The following is a 15,479-nucleotide window of genomic DNA, read 5'->3' on the forward strand; positions in this document are numbered from 1 at the left end:
TATTTCATCTCTTTCACTTTCTTGATTATTTTCTCCTATACCCCGACTTTCTTTTCTCAACCTTATTTTTCGTCATCTCATTCCCTTTTCTTTCTTGATGCCTCTCCTTCCTATTTTCACCTCGTTATTTCTCTTATCTTATTATATTCTTATCTCCATTTCCTACTCCCAAGTTTATTTCCTCTCCTGCACACTCTCTCCATTTTTCTTCTTCTCCATTTTCTCGTTCTCCGGCTCTCGAATTCCCACTCCTATCTCTTATCTTATCTTTTCCCTTTTCCTACCTACGGCCTTTCGTATAAATCTCCCTTTCCCTCTCGCTCTTCCTCTTAACGACCTCTTGCTTAAAATAAAACTAACACATTTGATACCCATATTGTGAAAAAAACCATTTTAAAGTCAAGATGGCCCAAATTTTAGTTTAAATCTGAGAAATGGGTTATCATATGGAACTTACCTCCACTTAAGATCATTTACGATTCTGAGTTATAAAGTTACCACGAGATTTTATATTAGTTTTTATATATAAGATTAACCTATTCGAAAGCATGCAAAAATAATTTTCAAACGAATCGGGAACAAGATGCTAGGACGCTGGTCCACTTGCCAGAAAGAAAAGGTCCCAAATATTAAGCTTGCCGAAAAGGATCCCTGTACTAAATTTTGAGTAAATCGAACCATAAATAAGAGTAAATAAGAAGAGGTCGGCCACAGGTGTACTTCCCGGAAAGAAAAATGTCAAGCAATTCGCACCACCTACTATTTTTTTAATAATAATTCGGTCCCTGGTCCACTTTCCCCTCTGGGAGTGTTCGAGAGAAAAGTTCTTCGGAGTACTCTACGCGTCGGCGACAGCGGGTACCGATGGAGATTTAATGACGAGCTGTACAATATTTATGCGGACACCAATATGGTTCAGCGAACTAAAATACAGAGGCTATGCTGGCTAGGTCATGTTACGCGATGAAAGATGGAGCTCCGGCCAAAAAAGCAGCATTCACTTCACTGAAAGAAGCAAGTGGAATACGATTTAAATTCCCTTTGGGTTAAGAATTGGCGCCAGTGGCGCCGTTTAGGCGGTTAAGCACCAATAAAGTAAGTAAGTTATAATAATGGCGTATTCTTTTGCAAAGTCCAGTCATTTTGGGGCCAATATATGTTTTAATCCATGAGAGAATAGGTTTTATGCTCCCACTTGATTTTAAGTGCATTCAAAATACTATACATGCAAAAAAACGGCAGTGTAAATCTGCCACCACGAAATGTGAATTTTTTTATTAAAAACTATGTGTTTAGTTTACCCAAGTTTAGCCCAAAATAGCTCAGAAATGGAAAAATAACTATCGTAAAATAGTTTCAAGTTGAAAAAGTTCCAAAAACAAAAATAAACAATTTTGTTTTCGTTTGCCCAAGGTTAAGCCAGGATAACGAAAAACAGGATGGGCCATTCTGTGTTAAATTTGTGAAAATGAGCCACAGTTTATTTGCATTATTTTGTTATTGGGGGTTTTTCAACTTAAAAATTTTATTATGATAATTTTTATTCCAAGGGTGGGCCAACGAAAAAAAATGTGGGCTCCCCTGGGTTTACCTTGGGGAAACGAACCACATAGTTTTTATTAAAAAATTCGTATATCGTGTTGCCAGCTTCTCAGAGCCGCAAAAAACGGGTAAAACTGTTCACAAGGAAGTAAATTAAGTAAATAAGTGCAATTGGGTATACAAAAGTTTCAGCATAAGTTGTACGTATATCTAATAATTTTACATATGTAAATCCATGGAAAACTTTAAATATAAGTAACTTTTAGTTTTCGCATTGCGCGTCTTCCATGATCAGCTTTTGTTCCTACTAGTATTCCATCATCAATCCACTGTTAGTCATAGCCAACCAATCCTACTACTTGCTAACGCTTTGCTTTATAATTTAAATCTGGTATTAATTTTACTTGAAAAATATGTACTGCTAATCCTAAACATAGGTTAGGTTGAACTGGCCGGTCCATGAGGACCTCACATAGACTGAAGGAGTCCGTAGTGTTACCAGAAGTTTGTTTTAACGACCAAACTGATAAACCATATAGAAAAACCCTATGTTATAAAATAACCCCATACTCTTGGCAAATACTAGAAGCTTTCTTGGACTTAAGCTACTTCTGCTTCTAGATCTGACAGCTTTATCACTGCTAATAGCTGTAGTCTTAACCTGGCAAGCGCAGGGCACAGAACGTGCTCGATCGTTTCCTCCTCCAACCCGCACTTCCGGCATGTGACGCCAGAAGGCAGTGTCCAGTCAGAATACCCATCATGAGGCTACAGTCCTCTCTTTAACATATATATACTTACTTACTTAATGGACGCTTAACCGTCTAAACGGTTATGGCCGTCCAACAAGGCGCGCCAGTCGCTCCTTCGCTCCGCCAACCGGCGCCAATTGGTCACACCAAGAGAGTTTAAATCGTTTTCCACCTGGTTCTTCCAACGGAGTGTGGCCCGCCCTCTATCTCTGCTCGGGTTCCGATAGAAACACTTTCTTGGCCGGCGCATCATCTTTCATTCGCATAACATGGCCTAGCCAGCGCAGCCGCTGCGTTTTAATTCGCTGGACTATGTTGGTGTCTCCGTATAGCTCGTACAGCATATTAACATATTAACATATACATATATAACTTCATTTAATAGATTTGATGAGTTCCAGGAAATCAATTTCCTTCTTTATTATCTACCACGACGTACATAGTTTGCATATTTGTTTAAGCTGGGTATGCAAAATCGAAAATTACACAGTGCAACACCAAAAATATGCTGTGCTTCCCATATATGTAGATATACAGCCCAATTCTGAACATTTATTTTTTGGGATATTTTTCCCTTTTCCCATTCCCGCAATCACGAACACAAATTTCTTGGGAGTTTTTTTCCCATTTCCCATTCCCACTATCACAAACGAACTTCGAAAAAGGGGAAAAGTGTTTTGGGAGAAAAGTAGGCATCACGAAAACAATAAACACTTTTAATTGATTTATTCGTTTTGAGAGTTAATTCCCTAAAGATTTTGAAGGGAGAAAGACATTTGTTTATTAACAAATTAATAATAATAATAGCTGTGTGCATTTACTTTTCAAGTAATAATTTAAAATAAGAGACTTGAAAATTCACTCGAAAGAGAATCGTAATAGCAGCAAATTAACGAAAATTAAAAGATATAAGTTGTTTGTTTAAATTTTTAATTTCCTTAAATAAAAAGCCTTTTTGTGCATTCAAGGTCCAAGAAATCCACAAATAAACAGCAATTAAAATTGCTGGTTGCATTAATGGAGGGTAGGCCGGACATAGCCCGAAATTGCAACAAAGGTGGCAAGGAAGATGTTGCTCGCTTTTGGCAACAGGCAGAAGAAGAATTAAATGCCGCAGGACCTCCAATGAAAACAATTTGCGATTGGAAAAAGGTTCAGGATCTGTTTATATCCGGGTCAGCTCAGTATACCGCAGACACTACTCTTCCACTACTTTGGAACCATCTGTGTACACATGTATCGCCTCGTCCTCCATTTGAGCACCCTTGCGCCAACCATCCACCTCTCTATTGTGGCCTTAAGATCTCCCTCGAAGTGCAGAGAGGGAATCAGGTAGTCTGTTGGTCCTGTGATTGATGACGCTATACTACTATGGAAGTATGGTCGGCGCTCAAGCTGCCCCGAGGCACCGAACCTGGTTGCGGTTGTTAATGCTTTGTTCTTTGCTACCAGGTCTACAGGTGGAATGTGCAGAATGGCATACAGTGCAGCCGTCGGGGTTGTCCCTTAACACAATTAAAAAAATCAACATAAGGCTTTGTCAGTGATAGCATATGTAGGAAGTGCTGGTTCGAGGACGAAACGATTGAGCACGTTCTGTGCTCATGCCCTGCACTTGCCAGGCTAAGACTCCAGCTATTAGGAGTGATACAGCTGTCAGATCTAGAAGCAGCAAGTAGCTTAAGTCCTAGGAAGCTTCTAGTATTTGCCAAGAGGACGGAGTTATTTTATAACATTTATAACATAGGTCCTGGCTTTTGATAGGGTTTTTCAGTTTGGTCGTTAAAACAAACTTTTGGTAACACTACGGACTCAATCAGTCTATGTGAGGTCCTCATGGACCGGCCAGTTCAACCTAACCTAACATAAGGCACGATATACAATCGAGGTTATTTAGGCCGAGCTTCTCTTTCAATCTGCGTTGCTTAAACCCATTCCGCATGGCATCTGCGAGGAAGGTGCATTTTCGCTGAAAAGCTTTTCATAGGGGAAATACACTCTGAGTATTTGCGAGCCCATTGCTGAGGGGCGATAAAAAAAATGCTATTACTTAAGTTGAAAAAAATTTAATTAACAACTTGTGGTTCTCTAACTAGACTCAAATGTAAGATTTTCACGAAAATAAAATGAAGTATATATAATTTAAAAAATAAATAAATGTGACGCGATAACCTCCGAGGGGATTTTAGGCCGAGAAGCAATTTGCGTCGTGCTCCTTTTAATTTTTTCTACAAATTGGCGGGACGGGACCTACTTGTTTTATGCCGACCCCGAACGGCATCTGCAAGGCAGATGAGTTTTCTCTGAGTGCTTTTCATGGTAGAAATACAGTCGGAGTACTTGCCAAACATTGCCGAGGGGCGACCCCGGTAAGAAAAAATTTCTTCTAGTTGAAAAACATTGTTTCTAAAATTTTGATGTTGCTTTGCCCGGGGCGTGAACCCAGGATCCTGAGCGCGCTACCGTCACACCACCGAATTAATTCACTGAATGAATCGAAAGAACTGATTTAAAATAACATGCGAACGACCGAGAAAAGTAATAGCAAGAATGCATGAGCTGCTTATTATAAAAAAATTTGGAACAGTTTTTAAGTTAGCAAGTACCATGTTATAGTCCAAGTGGCTTAGCCCAGAGTTTTTTACTTGGGAGTATGTCACCCCACTGCGGTGAAGTAACTCCAAGTTTTTTACTATCATCATTTTTATAATCAGTGTGCTTTGAACACAGAGTATATTAACTTTGATTGGATAACGGTTGGTTGTACAGGTATAAAGGAATCGAGATAGATATAAACTTCCATATATCAGTTTGCACGATAACTTAAGTAAATATTGAGATATCTTCACCAAATTTGGTACACTATCTTATCTGGACCCAGAATAGATTAGTGTTGGAAATGAGCGATATCGGATGATTACCACGCCCACTTTTTATATATATAAAATTTTGGAAAACACAAAAAACCTGATTATTTAGTAAATAATACACCTAGAATGTTGAAATTTGACATGTGGACTGATATTGAGACTGTTGATAAAAATTTGGAAACATTTTTTAAAATGGGCGTGGCATCGCCCACTTGTGATAAAATCAATTTTACAAATATTATTAATCATAAATCAAAAACCGTTAAACCTATCGTAACAAAATTCGGCAGAGAGATTGCTTTGAAGAAAAATTAACGTAATCGGTTAAGGACCACGCCCACTTTTATATAAAAGATTTTTAAAAGGGTCGTGGACGAATAAAATAAGCTATATCTTTGCAAAAAAGAGCGTTATATCAATGGTATTTCATTTCCCAAGTGGATTTATAACAATAAATAGGAAAAAATTCAAATTTAAAAAAATGGGTGTGGCACCGCCCCTTTTACGACTAAGCAATTTTCTATGTTTCGGGAGCCATAACTCGAAGAAAAATTAACGGATCTTAATAAAATTGGGCACACAAATTTTCCTATAGCAGGAAATATTTCTAAAAAAATGGACGAGATCGGTTAAGGACCACGCCCACTTTTAAATAAAAGATTTTTAAAAGGGTCGTAGACGAAAATAGTAAGCTATATCTTAGCGGAAAAGATCTTTGTATCAATAGAATTTTACTTTCTAAATAGAATTATAACATTAAATTGGAAAACAATAAAATTTTTTAAAATGGGTGTGGCACCGCCCCTTTTACGACTAAGCAATTTTCTATGTTTCGGGAGCCATAACTCGAAGAAAAATTAACATATCGTAATGAAATTTTGTACACATATTTTCCTTATAGCAGAAAATATTTCAAGTAAAAATGGACGGGATCGGTTAAAGACCACGGCAACTTAGATATAAAACAACTTTAAAAGGGTAGATATAAAACAACTTTAAAAGGGTCGTGGACTAGAATAATAGGTTATAACTTAGCAAAAAATAGTTTTGGATCAATGATATTTCACTTATCAAGTTTTATTGTAAGAGGAAATGTTGAGACATTTTTTTTAAACGGGCGGTGCCACGTGTTATGTAGAAAAGTAATTTAACTGAAATGAAATGTACAATTGAAACTCACGCTGAGTATATAATGTTCAGTTACACCCGAACTTAGACACATTTACTTCCCACACAGCATTTAAATGATACATTTTTGAACTTTCCTTCATATCAACACAATTTGATTACCCCTTGCGACTAAATACTGAGTTTTCATACAGTTGAACAAAATAAATAATAAAATAAAATTTCTTTTAATGATCAAAAACTGAAAATCATTTTTCGATCAGTTTTTGAAATCATTTTCGAATAACTTTGATGAATAAATTTTAAGATTTTATAAAAATGAACATAGAGAATAATAAAACTTGTTTGCTTTTGATGATCAATAACTGAGAACAATTTTTCAATCACAATTTGGAATTATTTTTGAATTTAATTTCTTTACCTTCGGTGATCAAAAATTTAAAATCATTTTTCAATCAACTTTTTTAATCTTTTCAGACTACCTTTCCTGAATAAATGATGACTTTATACTTGTTAAAACTATACTTCTCATTGAAAATCTGATTTATCTTCATTAGCTCACATTTTTTCAATCATAAAATCCAAAAAATTACAAATATACAAAACATATTCAAGACTAAAAGTAATACGAATGCTGCTCCTAACTTAAGATGTCTTCTAGCATTTCTCTAGATGCGGCTTCCCAGAAAGGACATACTGGATAGAACCGATGTACGGAAGTTGTAAGCTGTTTGAACCGCTGGTAAGTTAAGCTTGATCGACACGCCTGGACCCGGCTTCAACATCCCCAATGAGCTATGATTGCCAAAAACATCAAGTTATATTTAAAGAATGATATGAGACATAGTAAAATCGTGATTTTTAAAGTGACATCGTTACCCTAATCTAAGATGATGACCATAGATGATGTTGGATGTTGTAGCCGTGTGTGTATACAACGGTAAAGTTAATTACTACCTGCGGTTCAAAAAGCTTACTTCCGAGCTTCCGGATGCTCTCACCCACTGATGAAATATGACCTTTATATAGTATTTAGTTATGTATTAAATACGATGGAAAAATGCGTCACAATAGTATTCCCAAATGATTCCAAACCATCATTTAATATGATTGAAAAATATTCTTAAATGTGATCAAAAAATGACTGTGAAAAGTAATCAAATGTTATTCCAAAAGAAGTAAAGTACAATCTTCCAATGATATCAAGTATGATAAAAAGATGAATAAAAAGTGTTTAGAAATATGAATCATAAATGATTATTGAAGAATAATCACATTTAAAGTACATTTTTCTCCCGACGAAACATTGATATTCGAATAAAAATACTTTTAAATTTGAACGTTTTCAATCATCTGGAGATATGATATTTGAATATTTTTTGATACAAATTTTCAAAAAATGTTGGCTGGGTTGTTAAATATTGTTTTAGTTTAACTAATACCATTAAAATAAATGTTTCGAACACAAACGTCTGCAAACTTGTCCTTCATTAAAAAAAATTTTTCCAGGGACCCATGCACGTAAATAAGTGCAGCGGCCACCTAAGGATTAACTATTTTCACCCGTGAGTTACGCAATGATATCCACTTACCAGCTTATGGTTTTGAAATAGTTATTCTCTAAGGTATTAAGGTGTTTCTACGGTTATTCGCTTAATCTCTTGTAACCTACGTAGCTCGGTAGCATTGCGCTGAAGTGGGATTCAAGGGGTTGATAAGCAAAGTTTTATAGATTCAACGCTTCCGCAACCCAATTGTCAAACTCACCTACGCGAGGGTAATCCTGTTACAAATATGAGTGTATAATACACATGTTTAACAGGCGAGGCTCTGGCTACCCCAAGTTCCTCATGGAACCAAGGGGGTGGGGAGGGCGGAATTGCCCAGAAGGTTTAATGTTGTTCGGTATACATATGTATGTACACATGTACATCTGCATATGCAAAAGGGAGTTATTATACACTCTTCTACCTTTGATCTTCATACTGCAAATTATGTATACTTGGCTGAACCTTGAAATAAAGTTAGTTGTGAAATAGAACTCGACATATGCGTTTGAATAGACATGAGTCCACTACAAATGTGGTCATATTAATCGTCCCCGAGATGGTCTGGCTAGTACCTTAATGGTGCTTTGCTACCGGAACGTAACGGATCTATATCCGGCAAAGGACCATCAACGTCTTTATCGTTGACATACGGTCCACACGGTGTGAATAATCTTATGATCTTGTCTAACGTGAATGTTGGTGGTCGGGCATTTCGAGCTTGTGAAATTGCATCTCTTAACTTCAGGCGCCTTTTAGCGCTACAACAAACGAGAATTTTGTCTGGCTATCAGACCAGCTTTGGTGCTAATAGATGAGGAAGGAACAGAGGTGCGCTTAAACGTGGCGTGAATCGCTCTTGGTTGTGAACAGAAATGAGCCATACATGTGACATATATGTGCCCGTTTTATAAATATGTGGGGCAGTGCTAGTCTCTAGGATCGAACGAAGAACAATCTCTCCACAAGGAGCTACTCATTGTGTGACAACTTTTGAACGATCCGAGAGAAATTGAGCCATGCTACATTGAAATGCCATGCTTTGGTCCCGGAAAAACCCCGAGTGACTCCAGTACATATACCAAACTACCGGTGGAGGTGCAGATTTTTACGTACGTATTTGTCTTTTTTTCAGTAGAAGAATGCGAATATATGTGTGTGGGGGGTTTACCTACTCGTAGATGAAGGCTATTACGATCAATACATCGTACAATTGTTTGTATGTCCCTTTGAAAATCAAATACTTCTGCTGAAATAGTAAAAAAAATTACTTTTGCTTATTTTCAGCAAGTAATTCGAAACCAGAATTTCGGCTGTTAAAAAACTGAAAAAAGTTTACTTAAAAATAGTTGATCATGAAATACTTATAGCTTCAAAGCACAGTAAAATATTCAAGTTTTTTTTCTGCTGACGACGACAGCTCGCATTCATTCAAGTAATATCTGAAGTAAAATGAAAAAAAAAATTTTGTTTGCTTTGCTTTTTTCTGTTGCTGAAATATTTTTCAAATACAAATGTAAGCTGTATACAAAAATTCCAAACCGACAAAAAACTCATTGCTGGTACAGCCAAAATTTGTAAATTTTACTATTTTTCAGTAAGCAATTCAAACCCTGGTGTATCCTATGCGCCTTTCGCCTTTCACGCCACGACTCGAGGTCGAATGTGCGGTTTCGTGTTTATGGATTTACGCTGATGTTTATGACAATAAACAACATTAAGCTGCAGACATTGGTGCTTTATCGGTAACCGTATCGGTAACCTCATAACAGCTGATTCGACCAACCTTATGGGAATCAATGCAATCGATTATTGGTGCCGCTAAAGCGCCAAATACACGACACGAACATTCCCGTTATGTCATGTTTCTGCGACCTTTTCTGTCGTGTATGGTGGTGTTTGCCAGTTCGCGCAAATGTTCGCCAAAAATCAAAATATTTTAATTTTTGGCGAAGATTTCCGCGAACTGTTCGTGCGTGTATGGCGAAATAGCTCATAATCGTAGTAATTTCTGAACGGAACAGACATGCGCGGAAAAGTAAAATGGACAATAAAAAATTTCTGAGTGAATTTATTGAATCTTCTCTCTTTTTTTTACGCTTAATTGCCACAGCGAGCAATATTGCTGCAGCACAATTGTTGTCCGCATTCATTGCTGTCTGAAAAAGAACTAATGTTCGACCAAAAGTTCGTATGGTGTATGGCCAAAGCTGCGAACAAGATTGCGGAATGTTCGCGGAAATGTTCGTGTCGTGTATTTGGCGCTTAAGGTGGGAACCGTATCGTAGCCAACCAATTGGTTTTTGGTTTACCGTCGTAACGATAAACAGCTGATTACGTTAGGGATACGACTACAGCGATACGACATACGGCACCAATGACTCCCGCTTTACAAATACACATGGCGGAACTATAAGGCGTAACTACATATAAGGAGTGTGTCGCATGTATCTGTTGCAAGCGCATACAATGGAAATTTGTGACAGTTATGTAGCACAAAGTTTAATCAAATTGGTGGCAGGTTGTGGGTGGATAGAGCTGAATATTGCGTATGACAGCAAATTGATCAATGGAATGCTAAATATTGTGTTAGTGTACAACCTTCGTATACATATGTAGATGTATAAAGGTGGCATCCTTGGCCGAATAGTTATTCCCTAATGTTTCAAGGTGTTTCTCTGGTGTAGCTCGGCAGCAAAGCGCGCCAAAAACATCCGTCAGCAAGTCTTCGAAGCTACAGCTAGAGCTTATAGGAAAGTTGACGAAGGTATGAGTTCGAAGTCGCAGTCCTATAGCTTCTATGCTGGCATATGATATAAGGGCCAGGATGCGTGGTAGCGACTGGTGGTCGGGATTGCTACTGTTCGCACGTCGGGAATTGTAGCTCTTAAAAACAACCGATAAAACTGAAGGCGCCCTTTGACCCCGGATCTTACGAAATGGTCAAAACATATATTTCCTTAAATACATATAAACAAAACCTTTCCAAATATTATTTTTTAAATTTTCGTGTTACAAGCCTCCCAGATACTCATCCGCAACTTTATGATATTGTTCCAGATCGTCAAACATAGCACTGACGTCAGCAATATATTTCCATATTCATTAGTTGTGGTCAATGTGATACTCTGAAGTCCATCAATTCAATTTAGAGGTTTACGCCGATCACTTTGTCGGCGCGCCGCTCCCGCCGCCGGTATATAATCAAAGATTATCGAAAATAAAGATGTTGCAGGGACGAAAAATCGTGTGAAGCAAGCTTCACAAAATTCTAGTAGGTCACACTCACCACTTACCACAGCAGAATTTGTTAAATTACCACTGTCTGTATTTGTTATTTAACAATTATTTGTACACTTTTTATTCAGCTAATGTGTTCAGAATTTTAACTTTTACTCTCTAAAACTCCAATCAGTGTATTTCTGTGCTTAAATTATGTTAAAAATTGTGTTAAAGTTTTTGGTGTGGTGAAAGTGACCTACTAGAATTTTGTTACGCTCCGCTGCTTTCCACCGAAGTTTGCGCCTGCAACATCTTTATTTTCGATAATCTTTGATATAATAGAGCCTACACCGCCGCCGCCGATAAAGTGATCGGCGTAAACCTCTAGAAAGGACTCGGACATTATGCCCTGCAAAAATCGCGAGTACTCCATGCATGCATGTATGGAGTACTCGCTATGGACCAAGCGAGTGCTCCAAAATTAACCACAATTCATACAAAAAATATGGACCAAATAACATTGCGATGTCCTAGGCTGGACCACATACTCCAGTTCCGCATTACATCAGAGTAATCCATGGAGTACCCACAGTCCAATAAACATCGTGTAGTGATTACAATCGTTAAAAACGAGCAATGATCGGCTTACAATATGTTCGTGTAGGAACATGAGTTGGTCCATTGCTGCATTACAGTGGAGTATAATGGTATGTACTCCAGTGGACCACATGATCCAACGATTTTTGCAGGGATGGGTACATATCCTGAAATCGCAGTCCCTGAACGCTTACCGTGATCGTCATCTGATAAGGCGATCTCATCCCACGCTCGCTATCACGTTTTTTTTTCATTAGTAGAGGTTCTTACGTGGTAGATCCCAAGCCTAGTGCACAACCTGGGTACGTAAATTCTTTAGTCATCTCGTACAAGAGGTATGCCTTACTACAGGTATATTCTAAACACCTTAACCCATTATCCTGGATAGACGTTCTTTCAGAAACATCCACATGTATGTTCTCAAAACAAAACACCTCTCATGAGTTAACAAACACATTTCGTCTGCAAATAAGCTTTGCACTTGTTTCGTTAGTTTTAGAACAGTTTTTTCTCTGAGTGTAAGGAATATTTATATACGTACAGAAAATATGGCAATGAATAAAAAGCTATTTTCTTTTGTTGTTTATTAACAGCAGCTTTTTGTTCTCCGCCTCGTTGAAAGCAAATTATTCTATTAACCAGGAGTGAAAATAAGCTTCATATATGCAACATGTTCATATGTAAGTATGTATGTATATTTTACATAGATGCTTAAATGATTCGCACTTTGAAGATTTGCGTACTACGAGGGGATGACTATTACGCTCCAATAAATCCAAGCAAAAATTATTCAAATTTTACTTTGCCAGCTGTTTAAGGTTGTCCTCACTTTAGCTTTAAATACATATTGTTAAGAACTTTTTACTTACAATTAGAGCTTATCGATTACTTCTCGCACACCAGGTAGAATTTCGAGACTCGAGGAATCGAGATCTCAGCTTCTCGTAAGATTCTCGTATTTCGAAATACCATAAAGCTCGCGAGATTCTCGACATTCAATTTAGACGCTGCATTAAGCGTATTATATGCACCATTATATTTTATAATTGTGGTTAATGGGATATCCTCGCTTGTGTTAGAGAAGAAGTCGTAAGCTTTATTGAATATCGAGAGATCGTGAGTTTTCAAGTACTTCGAGATTCCGAAATCTCGCGAGAAGTTGATACTTGCGAGAAATTTCTTCTCGAACAATTTCGAGAAATCGTAAGCTCTACTTAAAAAACGACATAGAAAGTAAAATTTGCAGTAAAAGTGTTTTCTGGAAGAGTTCGTTCATATCTTCTGGGAAATGCCGATTTTGGAAGAAATTATGAGATAGAGAGTTTCTTTCACCCATTTCCAATATGAGGAGCTCTTCAAAATTTAATTACAAAAAATGTGTGCAAAAAATAATAAAAAAGCAAAGAAAGCAAAAAAAATATATAGAAAGGAACAGAAATAGAATAAAGTAAAAAAATCTAATAATACTAATGGAAAGCGATAGCAAACGAAAAAGAAATAAGTAGAAAGCAAATCAGCAGAAAAGGTGGCAATTCACGTTCTGTGAAGTGATAAAAGGGATATAAGTTTTCATACGTTTGAGAAAATTTTTGCTTGACGTTTTTCTTTTTCATTTTATCACTTCATAGAACGCGAATTGCCCCTAACGAATGAGAAAGTTAAGGGTAAATAAAAAAAATTTATAAAAATATTAAAGTGGTCGGATATGATTTATTTTTGCTATTATAAAGATCCTTTCTCGTTTAATTTAGGATAATTTAAAATAGTAAAGTTCTTAAATATTGTATCTATAAACAATTACAAATATACTTTTCTGCCTTATTTTTTTATACCTCCAATATTACACCAAACCACGTTCATAAAAATCATAAAAAATAAAAATTTTTAGAAAATTCTGCAAAAACAAGAACTGAACTTGGTAGTGGGAATCACGATCTTAAAAAAGTAATAATAACGATAAAAGCGATGTACATTCGTGGTGATTTGGCCCAGTTTCTTTAAAGCTGGATTGTACTACTTTTTAATATTTCCTTTAAATTGATGACTTCGAACAGCATCTGCTAAGTTGTCCACAAAAACCTTTGTCAATGTCAATACATACCAAATTTTTATGCTGCATTTTCTAAGGGTTTATCGCGCCAACCTCGTAGCTTTGACTATATGTGCGTATTAAAGTTCAAGGTTAAATTTTTTAAAAACTGCAGCAATAAAGGCCTACCGTGTTTGTTTACAAATACAAAGCAAGATAGTGAGCCTCACAATGAGATTTTAGGAGTGTACACATGTATACATACGTACACTGAGATTGTTAGTAGATAAATGTGTGATTTCCTCAGAGTTTGCATTGCAACAAATCATAAAATTGGGTCTAAAATTTGTCCAAAAATATATTGGCTTATTGTTTCTTTAATTTGATATATATAAAGGGATAGGGGTATGGAAAGGGAAAGGAACATATATAGGAATAGGGATAGGGATAGCGATAGTGATAGTGATAACGGTATTAGAAGTTATAACGATCTCAAACTTTAAGTTAGTTTTCTAAGGAATACATTGCACTTTGATATAAAGAACGTACAGAAACATTTGCCAAAAAATTGTATTTACTGCATTCTCGTATGAATATATGCCTGGCTGTCAGCTGGTTTATATTGTTCACTCAGTATTATTTAGTAACCTGGCATTCGTTAATACAAGAGTTGTAAATATTTCGTAAACTCACTGCGCACAGATTTTGTGTGTAATTAAACATTATCATTATGTCATTAACTGAATTCGAAAGCGAAATAAGTAGGTACAATTTTGGTATAATTACCTCTGATTAATTGCACATAGGATGTTATGCTTGTGTGTAATAACGATGAAATATACTAATTCAATTAAAAACTGTACGATTACAGTTATTGACTAAACATATCTACATACATACGTGCTGATTTATTTATTAACACACATTCATATGTATGTAGATAAAACTAGGGCAACTAATAAATAATTTTGCTACTCTTTATTTAATTGCATTGAAAGGACCTACACCATCAAATCTACATAATATAACTAAACTACTTAAAATGTTTTATATTTTGGCCAATACTTTGAAGTGTTAAGCCTCTCGGCTTACGAAGCTTACGAAGAGCATCCTTGAGTGCTGGAAGTACCTTAAATACCAAATATATGATATACAATGTTTTGCTTTTAGCAACTTTTTCCAGTAGTCACGAAACGCTCACACATAAAAACAAATATAGACACATTTATTTATGTCAACTTAGTCCCACCGAATGAAATTTGTGCTCCTCGAAGTATTTTTGAATTTGTCCTTCAAGCCAATCGGTAGATAGGTCATCCTTCATTATCCTAGTATGAGATTAGGCTTAAAATATTGGTTGGTCAGAAATAGTATTTTGAGCATACAAGGAATCTTAGAATACATGTCTTATTTTTAAAATAAAAAAGAATTTGTGATGTAGTATTTTAAAAAATTAAAATTTTTTTCCAAAAATATAAAAAAAAGGGTTGAGCTCAAAGTACTAGTGAAGCTCGATGTGTAAACATAGAGGTGTACATCTAGAAACTTAAAGTTTTTAGTTTGCTAAAGCTCGCTCAGGGTTTGTGTTAAAGCCTCGATTGTGGTAACTTTGCCAAAAACCAATAGTTTCGGGGTTTTCGAGTAGAGCTTTGTCGGCTTCTTACCGGGAAGAAACGATACCGACAAGTTAATGTATTACTACTATCATAGAGGTTTCGATTTGAAATCAGCTTCCTATCGATTTATTGTTATCTTTTTATACTCAGCGTGCTTTGCACACAGAGTATATTAA

The 15,479-nt window shown here is 36.3% G+C and overlaps 1 protein-coding gene across 1 annotated transcript in view; it reads right to left on the reverse strand.

The window, feature by feature from the left end:
- LOC137237185 (uridine phosphorylase 1-like) overlaps positions 1 to 15,479 on the reverse strand; it is a 112,548-nt gene that overhangs the window by 82,783 nt on the left and 14,286 nt on the right. The gene's annotated exons all lie outside the window — the stretch shown is intronic.

Source organism: Eurosta solidaginis, chromosome 1, assembly GCF_040869045.1.
Source record: "Eurosta solidaginis isolate ZX-2024a chromosome 1, ASM4086904v1, whole genome shotgun sequence".
Taxonomy (NCBI): Eukaryota; Metazoa; Arthropoda; class Insecta; order Diptera; family Tephritidae; genus Eurosta; species Eurosta solidaginis.